We start from the raw sequence: 9,154 nt of genomic DNA, 5'->3' as shown, positions 1-9,154 counted from the left end.
AATTCTGTCATTACAAGCTGCATCTGTTTAAGACTTTTTATTGTTACCAAGATTTAGACATCAGCTACCTCCAGATTCTTTTGAAAGATTGCATCTAGTCAATATTTTTCTGAGAAAAAAATCAGTCTACTACCAGACAATGACCTGACACTCCCACGTCCCTGATCTTCCACTGAAAAAGTGAGAGGCTTTGGAGCAAAACAGTGAGAATCATTGTCATATAACTTGTGAGTGTGTGTGTGTGTGTGTGTGTGTGTGTGTGTGTGTGTATGTAAAACACATAAAGAAAAGGAGGAGCAGGCGTTCCTACTTTTACTTAGCAGTTTGTTTCAATTACCATACCGTTTATTCATGTTCCAACTATACTAGCATTTATGTAACTTACTTATATAGAAGATAAGTTAGGTAATACATTTTGACATTCACGCACAAACATAAAAGTTATGGAGTAACATTTCTTCACTGAGATAAGATTTCATTGTGGATGTCTGTTATGGAGGTGGCATTTCAATGATATTATTCTTACGGTTTCTAAAAGCCAAGTTAAAGACAATGACAAATTTTGAGGTATGCATGCATGTTTCTGTGTCCATACATGGAGTGGACGAGATGGACACCTTGTGTCTTCCTCAGTTGTTTTCTCCTTAATTTTAAAATTAGTTTGAATAAACCAGACAGCACTGTCTCTGCCTCTTCATTTGTGAGGATTCGGTCACTACATCATTCTCAGTGACTAGAGATTTTGTGTGTCTGAGTGAGCTCAAAATATAAAACATTCCCACAGGTCTTCCAAAATTAACGACTTAGAGGTTTAATTCTGTCATTACAGTCTCAATCTGTGTTTCTTTAAGCTCATGTGTGTGCGTGTGTGCACGCGTGTGCGCACACACACACACAGGTATACACGTGCACACACATATTCCAAATATATATATATATTATATTATATATATTATATATTATATTATATATATATATATCTTACATGTGCATGTGTTATAAAACCCAAAGTGGAAATTGGTTTCCCTTGACATTAACTTAAACAGTGGTTGTCAGCAAACAGATGTAGATGCATAGTGGGCATCCCATTCCTAGAACTAGAATTTTTGTTTAAAAATCCAAGATTTTAAAAACAATGTTAAACATCTTATGGAGAATAATAATTACAGTGACCAGAGGCACATTAAACAACAGTCGATTGCTCACTATACAGTAAGACTGTATTGCTAAAGAATACCCATCACCTACATTGGAAATAGAACATAGGGAAACCAACCTGGAAATTAGCTGGCTCAATACAAGTGTGAGAAAGTAAAATGCTGGCTACCATGGGTCACTGGCTACTAGGGGACAAAAGTCAGTAACAAAAAAGGTATTCATGCTTGTAGAACAAACACTTCTCCAACAGATATCTTCCCAAACTTACTTATTATTCATGTAAACTTACACTGAATGTGGGGAAATCTTACGGTGGACTAGGATCCTGGACTGAAGAGAAAATAAAAAGAAGCCAGCTGAGCACCAATATTCTAACAAAAATATAGAAGCATATAATTATGGGATTTACATTTTTCAAGTTGATGAATTTAAAAATAACTTTTTTGTTTGCAAAGTGTTTGTTTACATTATTGATTGATTGATTGATTTCATGTATGACAGTTTGTCCCAGAGGATATGGAACTCACTCTATAGAACATGGTAGCACCACACTTGAATGAATTCCCTGCCTATGCCTCTGAACTGCTGAAATTCCAGCACCATGGCTGTCTTCAATTATTATGTCTTTTATATCTTTATTTTCCTTTTCTGGATATACATTTCAGAGCTACATTATGAAAGTATATACATTTTTCTAATTTTAAAAATGTTCTCTAATGATATATATTTTCATCTATAGCATAAAATTAATTGATTCTTTTTCACATATTTCTTTACTTTATAATTGGTTATGAATGTCCTGAAATGCAATGTTAGTGAGTTATTTTGTGTTTCCCAAATCTTGCATCTTTGAAATAAAATCCTATTTCCATATAGTATAACATGATCTTTTAAAAATATTCTTACTATATTATTTATGTTTATCAGTGTTTGTAAGTATTTTGTATGCAATGTCCGGAAGAGAATATTGTATCCCTTGGAACTAAAGTTTCAGAGGATTGTAAGCTGCCATGTGGACACTGAACATAGAAACTAGGTCCTCTGGAAGAATAATCAGTGCTTTTAAGCACTAAGTAATTTCTGCAATCATATATGTCATTATTGTCGTCCTAATATATTTTAGTCTTATAACAAAATTAATTTGTCTGTTAGTAACGGTAAGAAAAGTCACAGATTTTAATTTAAGGAATGTATTTTTCCTAATAATGGTTGTTACTGACTGTTGAACTTTTTATTCATTGTATGTATTATCTTGTTTGTTTCCTCATTAAAACATACACACATACACAGAAAACAAAATGTTTGTTTCCTCATTAAAATACACACATACACGCAAAATAAAATAAAACAAAACACTAAAAGTATCAAATCAGCAGAAAAGTAAATTGATTTCTAAATTCTACATTTTGTGTTAGGCCTTATGCAAAATTATAATTCTTTATTCTATCGTTGTGAATGTTTGTGAGTCTCACTGTTTAACTGGGTGTATTTTTTCTGTGTGCGTTAGCGGCTTTCCTCTTCAATGACCTATGCCTGTTATCACAAATGCATTTGCTAATAGTGTATAGTAAATATAGTAATCATGATTTATTAATAACATCAATTTCATGTCCAAGAAATTTAATTTTGTTCAAAAATTTTATTTTGATGCATTGATTGATTAAAATTAATCTTGTTTTTCTTTGTAACAAATGCTTAGGTTAAGTGATCCTTAGTAAAATGTCTACAAGTGTGTCATAATATAGTATCAAACAAATGGCACTTTAAGACTCTGACCCCATTGTTTTTGCTCAATTTTAAATTAAATAGTACTTCATCAAAAGAATACCTTTTGCTTCAAAGTTGGCTGAATAAAATATTGTCCTTGAGTTTAAAAAGTCTTACCTAATTGGCATTTCAGATGAACTCAGCTTTCCTAATGTTTAAAGTTTTTTTCTCATTTGAGTGCTAGCATGAGCAAATGATTGTTTAAATCACAGAATCATAGGCAATTTATTAGTGAAAAAATATTCTTTTAAACTTCAATTCATTCTTTCACACAAACACACAATCTAGGTAAATTCAAACTTTCTTGCAATTCAAGTAACTTCTACAACGGAGCAATAAGCCTCTTAACAAGATTGAATTTGCTATTGTGCATGTTACAAGCTGAACAAACAGAGATTGTGGAAGGCTCTGTTCATTCATGTGCCACCTTTAAAAAAACAAATACCAGTTTAATATAAATGGAAATGAGGGCAACATTAGTGTGAACACAAATCTTGATTCATTGTAACCTAATAATAAAAACCATACATTTTTTTGGAAGTTGGATAAATGGATAACGTCATACATTTTAGAATCTGAATCATCACTGTTTTTATCCAGATTTTCTTCTCTGCTGAATTTCACATTGCAGGCTGAAATTATGTTAAACTCTAACTCTGGTTCTATTTAATGCTGATGTGCACAACTAAGATCTAATCATTACAATTTTGCAAAAAATAATCCTGTTTACATAATAAAACCTGAAGGCCTGTTTTGTAAAATTGTGACTCTCTAACTTTTATAAGAATCACAGATTATAGCTGTACCAAAAAAATTTTCCCTGATTCAAATGTGTGATCATAGAAACATTGTTTGGGAGCTAGTTTTGTGAGCACACAGGATTGAAAATTTTAGTTTATGTTGGAACAATAATGAATGGAAAATGCATGAACATGGTTTGTAGTTTCTTTCTAACTCCCAAAGGACAGACTTACTTCCACTTTCTACTTTTCAAACAATTTCATAGAAAGAAAATTCAAATAAATTCTCCAAATTCTAATAGTATAGATTTCATCCCAAAATATGCTTTCTGTAAGTTAGTTGGTCAGTCAGCCTTTTGTCCCAGGTTTCTTTGAAACAACATTTTTCTTTATTTTCAACTCATAAATTATATTATGCTGTAACTTAGTAATTATACAAAAACTTGAAAAATAAATGTTGCCTGAAGAGAAAGGGTCTTCTATTTACAATTGGTGATAATATAAATAGTACACACATTGTTAATATAAGCAATGTGGCAGGTACATTCTAATAAAATTACACAGTTATAAAACTTCTTGACACGCAGTCAAAGGAGATGAACTGAATGCTGGAGATATGGAGCAATGGATTTGGTGGCAATTTCCACAAAAAGGATCAACCATCATATCCTGTTCCCTGAAACATTATTTTCCATGACTAAAAACTATGGAATTAACTCAGTTGTATATCCAGTGATGAGACCATAAATAAAATTCTTTTTATATGCAAACTGGAATACTAGTTAAACATATAAGGTGTGTACGTTCCATCACATGTAATAATATTGATGGAACTGCAGGTCCATTTGCAAGCCAAATTGAGAACTTGAGACGTCACTGATGTTATTATTAGTATAACTTATTCAAAAGTTTTGGCAAATTATATCTTGGTTTCTTCTTTTCTACATATACATTCAGTGAGTAATTGGGTTTGAAGATAGACCAGATCTCATGTTTGCCTTTACATTGTTTTGTTTCTTACCTCTACAAGCATGACTTACAGCCTAAGGGAAGTTTATCAAACATAATGGACATTATACTACGATACTCTAGGGAAACATTTAATGGTTCATTGAAATGCTGTTATCAAAGTAGAATTTATTTCTGTATATGTAGTAAAGTAAAAGAAATGTAAATGGAATGTGAACTATGCTCAAAGTATAGATATGTCTATGAATACATATGGAAAAGTTCACTTCCACATTCCACTGTAATTGGGTTGGACCATAATTGAATACTAAGTTTTATACCAAATTGTGTGTTTAGCAATTATATTATTATCTGTGTATATTGATAAATTCTAATACTATCTCTCTTAAAAGTTTTGAAATAAGTTGCGAATGCTTATCAAAATCTCAGCCTATTCTTTTGAAATAAATTACATATAACCACAGAAGTGACGAATAGGGAAAATATATTTTCAATATTTGTGTGAAGAATCTCAGTTTGTCTTTAGTATTCATAACTTCATTATAATTCTACCAGCAAATTAATTTATAAAATATTTAGAGTTCTAAGTTTATAAAGTGAAGCTCAGAAAATTCACTAACTGACATTATTTTGTACGACAAGTTATGTTTGTTTAATAAGAAAGCATTTTCTACACATACTGATGAACATTCAAAACTTATTAATAATGTAGTAGTTATGTGATGTTTGCTTTTTCAGTTGAGGATTCTCAAAATGCTTGAAAGGAAATTAATTTTCCAAAATAAACTATTCTGGAAATATTTATTATTGAAAAATATGTTTCTTTTTTAATTTTAAGACTTTTATACTTTCCATTTTCTCTCTTAATATTTCTGCCATGGCCTGATTAGCTATCATCAGATATTAATCCAAGGATTTAAAATTTTTAAGTTATTTATTTACCAAGTAGTATTTGAAAAGTTTTGCTTGTAATATTAGCCATAACTTTTGAACATCACTGCTATTTGTCTGTTTTGATTTTCTGTTTGAATGAGAATGAGCAGTCTAGTCCTGTGGTAGCAGCAAACCATAGAACCTCCAAATCTACCCAACTACATGACCCTGTGCCCTTTCTTTTGCTCCCTTTAGAAAACAAACAGGCAAACAAAAATAAAAAATAAAAAGCAAAAAAAAATAAAAAAAAACAAACTCACCATACTTCATAAAAATCACAAGATGGTAAACCATAATATATAAACAAAAGACCAGTAAGATAAAATATGCCCTAACAAAACGATGTGAGAAAAAAATATATGCCACTTAATTCATCTGTGTTGCACACCCACTGCTGTGTATGGGGCCTACACTTAAATGTGGTTAGAATTTCCCATAAGACTCCATTGGAAAGAATTAATTTTTTCTTTGCAAGCAGATGATAAGTGCACAAAGCTTCTTGCTTAGGGCTCAGTACTGCTTTCCACGTCCTAGTCCTAGCTCTGAAATCCCATCTGGCTCAAAGTTGTGCCAATCCTATGGATGTTGCCACATCTGAGAGTTCAAATGTGCATCAGTCCTGTTTGGTCTGGATCATGTTCCCTAGGTGAATTTTATATTTCTTTTTCTTTTTTCTATGCAATACGATTTTATTAGCTTGGAAACAGCCCGAAACAAAAGATAGTTAAAAATGGCCATAGTAATCATGAATACTTTCAGCTGGACCTAAATTACTAAACACATAGAATCCCAGTAAGGCAGGTGAGACCCAGTGTTGCATGTGTGGGCCCTCATGAGGGTGGAATCTTGGTAGCACTGGAAATCTTCTTCCCAGTTGTAAGGTTGTTCCGGAATAGGTAACAGGAAGATCAGGCTGCCTGTGTTATCACTGTTCATTCTGTAGGCCCTCTGTGGTGGAAACTGACCCAGAACCTTATCTCTGGTTAACATCACTGATATACACCTACTGTCCATTCACTGGCACTTCCCTCAGGGTCACCTTATTGTCTCCACATGACACAGCCAAGATGTTTGTTGTGATGGACCAGCTCATGTGCCACACAAAGTCATTGAACTTATTTAGGAGTTTCGGTAACCATATATTGCCCTAGACATCATGGCAGGTCCAAACAAACATTCAACCATCCTGAGATCAGCAGGCAATGGTGCTAGTAGGCAAGCCAATGGAAGGGGCCAAGGCAAAGCCTTGAACCCAGTCGCTGTGTGCCTCTAGTTTTTGCACCTCTTTTAGATGACCTTTTCCCTACCCAGCTTGAGGTTGTCACAGCCACCTGATACAAACTTCTTGATGTAATTGGGTGTCTGCCCTGATGTTTGATCTATATAGCTTCCAGGCATAACAGTCAGGGCCGAACTGACAGCATTACAGCCAATCCTGTGAGTGTTGTTAATCTTCATTTCCCACAGACCTTCCACTGTAAAGGTCAGCAGTGAGACTGCCACATCTGAATTTCCACAGGCCAGGATAAGACCATAGTCATGAGGGGCACAACAAGCAGAATACACTTCAGAGTCATGTCCCAAGCGTTCATGTGTCTTTTCCCAAGTGCTGTTTTTCTTTTTCCAAATAATGATTTTCTGGTCATAGGAACCGGAAGCCAGAATATCGTCATACATGGGGTTGGCCCAGGCTACTTGCCACACTGGCCCCTCATGTCCTCTGAGGTCTGCGATGATGATCTGTCCTCTATTTCGCACATCAAAAAATTTAACAGACCTATTCGAGGAGCAGGTTGCTAGGCGGGTGCCATAATAATCCATCTGTGCATCATGAATCGGGCCCTTGTGAGAGGTGTCCATGGTGTTAATTATTGACACCCTGCTTGCAGCAGCGGCAACTCACTGCTTGGGATTTGGCAGCTCAGAACGCTTCACTCTGAATATTATTTTTATAAAAATCTCAAAAAAAAGCCATTGAACGAATGTTTAAGGAAATTAGGTCAGATATTATTCATTGCTCTAAATTTGCTTGCTTAAGAGCTACAATAAAACAATTAGAATTAATTAAAATTTTGTTTCATCGATTAGGCTGTTTAAACAATCATGTGATAATCACAGCTCGTGCCTCTGAGAAGCTCAAGCCTTTATGATACGACTTGACAATTTCCCAGAATTAATGTAGTGATGCTACAATATACATTTCCTAATGGGAATTTCTAACTGGCAGGTTCCCAATTTGCTCTAGGACTAAAATAATGGTACATTCCTATGTGCATTATTACCTTAGGCAATTCTGAGTACTGCCAGGCACTATGACAACTTGTTTTTATCAAGTTAAGAGAAATGTCCATGTACCAATGCATTTGAAATTCATTAAGAATATAGGTTGGCTAACATAAAGACTTTTAAATTAAAATAAACCAATATGCACAGAGGGAAATATGAAATCATACTAGAGAATAAACATTATCCACTAAAGATTGTTACTCATTTTCTCTAAGATTCTACTGTTTAAAGTGTTAATTCACAAATATGTAGTAGTAGAACAAGAAAATGTAATATCTGATGACATTTGTTCTGGTTTTATAGTTCCAATTAAAACAATTTGTAAACTTAATAGTTTCTGTATTTATCCATAATATTTTTCTAAATTAAAAAAATCACAAGGGTAATCATTGAATTTCAGATAAGAATCAATTATAGAACCTCATTAAAATCTACTCTAATAAACAATGCCTAAACTTGATATGAAGAAGTTTGCATCATAATGGTAATTAAAGGCATCTGCTAAGGTTTCAGGAACTCCTTGTTCCATATGGTAGTTGTCCTCTGTGTACTACACTTCTTTCTAATATCAGCCAGAGACTTCTACTATTAGAACTTAAGTGGTTATCATCCTGGTGGGTTTTGCTATCCCTTCAGTTCAGTATCCACAAATTGTAAGTAAAGGTAGAGTCTCGAAAGTGATATAAATATATTAAAAGAACAGAGCGTGTTGGATCCACAAACACTGATATTCAGGATTAATGTGATTATTGCAAAGAGTGCATATTCTTAACCATTCAAAAGAAATAGTATTTTGGTTCATGCAGATAGCCTTTTATATGAGCACAATGTTTTATAAGTACTTATATAACATACAATTGAAATCATTTACTTAACATTTTTTAACGGGGCTGGGGATTTAGCTCAGTGGTTAGAGCGCTTACCTAGGAAGCGCAAGGCCCTGGGTTCGGTCCCCAGCTCCGAAAAAAAAAAAAGGACCAAAAAAAAAAAAGAAATAGTATTTTGGTTCATGCAGATAGCCTTTTATATGAGCACAATGTTTTATAAGTATTTATATAACATACAATTGAAATCATTTACTTAACATTTTATGTTGTCTTATCATACATTGACATTAAAATGTTTTTGTATGGTGACATGCCATGGCACAAAAATTTACAAAATAACTTCATTATGTATATGAATAAATTATTTCCAGTTCTTCTACATAAAGGAATTAAATTGAATTTTACATCCACTTTAAAATTATTCTCTTCATAGAAATACCATCAGTGGAGTTTCTGTGTCAAAAGATATACCCA

The 9,154-nt window shown here is 33.3% G+C and overlaps 1 pseudogene; it reads right to left on the bottom strand.

Annotated features, from left to right (window-relative positions):
- Window positions 1-994: 994 nt before the first annotated feature.
- Sec13-ps1 (SEC13 homolog, nuclear pore and COPII coat complex component, pseudogene 1) lies at window positions 995-8,800 on the bottom strand (annotated as a pseudogene).
- Between the last annotated feature and the right edge of the window lie 354 nt (window positions 8,801-9,154).

Source organism: Rattus norvegicus, chromosome X, assembly GCF_036323735.1.
Source record: "Rattus norvegicus strain BN/NHsdMcwi chromosome X, GRCr8, whole genome shotgun sequence".
NCBI classification, from domain to species: Eukaryota; Metazoa; Chordata; class Mammalia; order Rodentia; family Muridae; genus Rattus; species Rattus norvegicus.
Note: the sequence above shows the minus strand (reverse complement) of the source record. Positions and strands in the feature narration are given on the sequence as shown.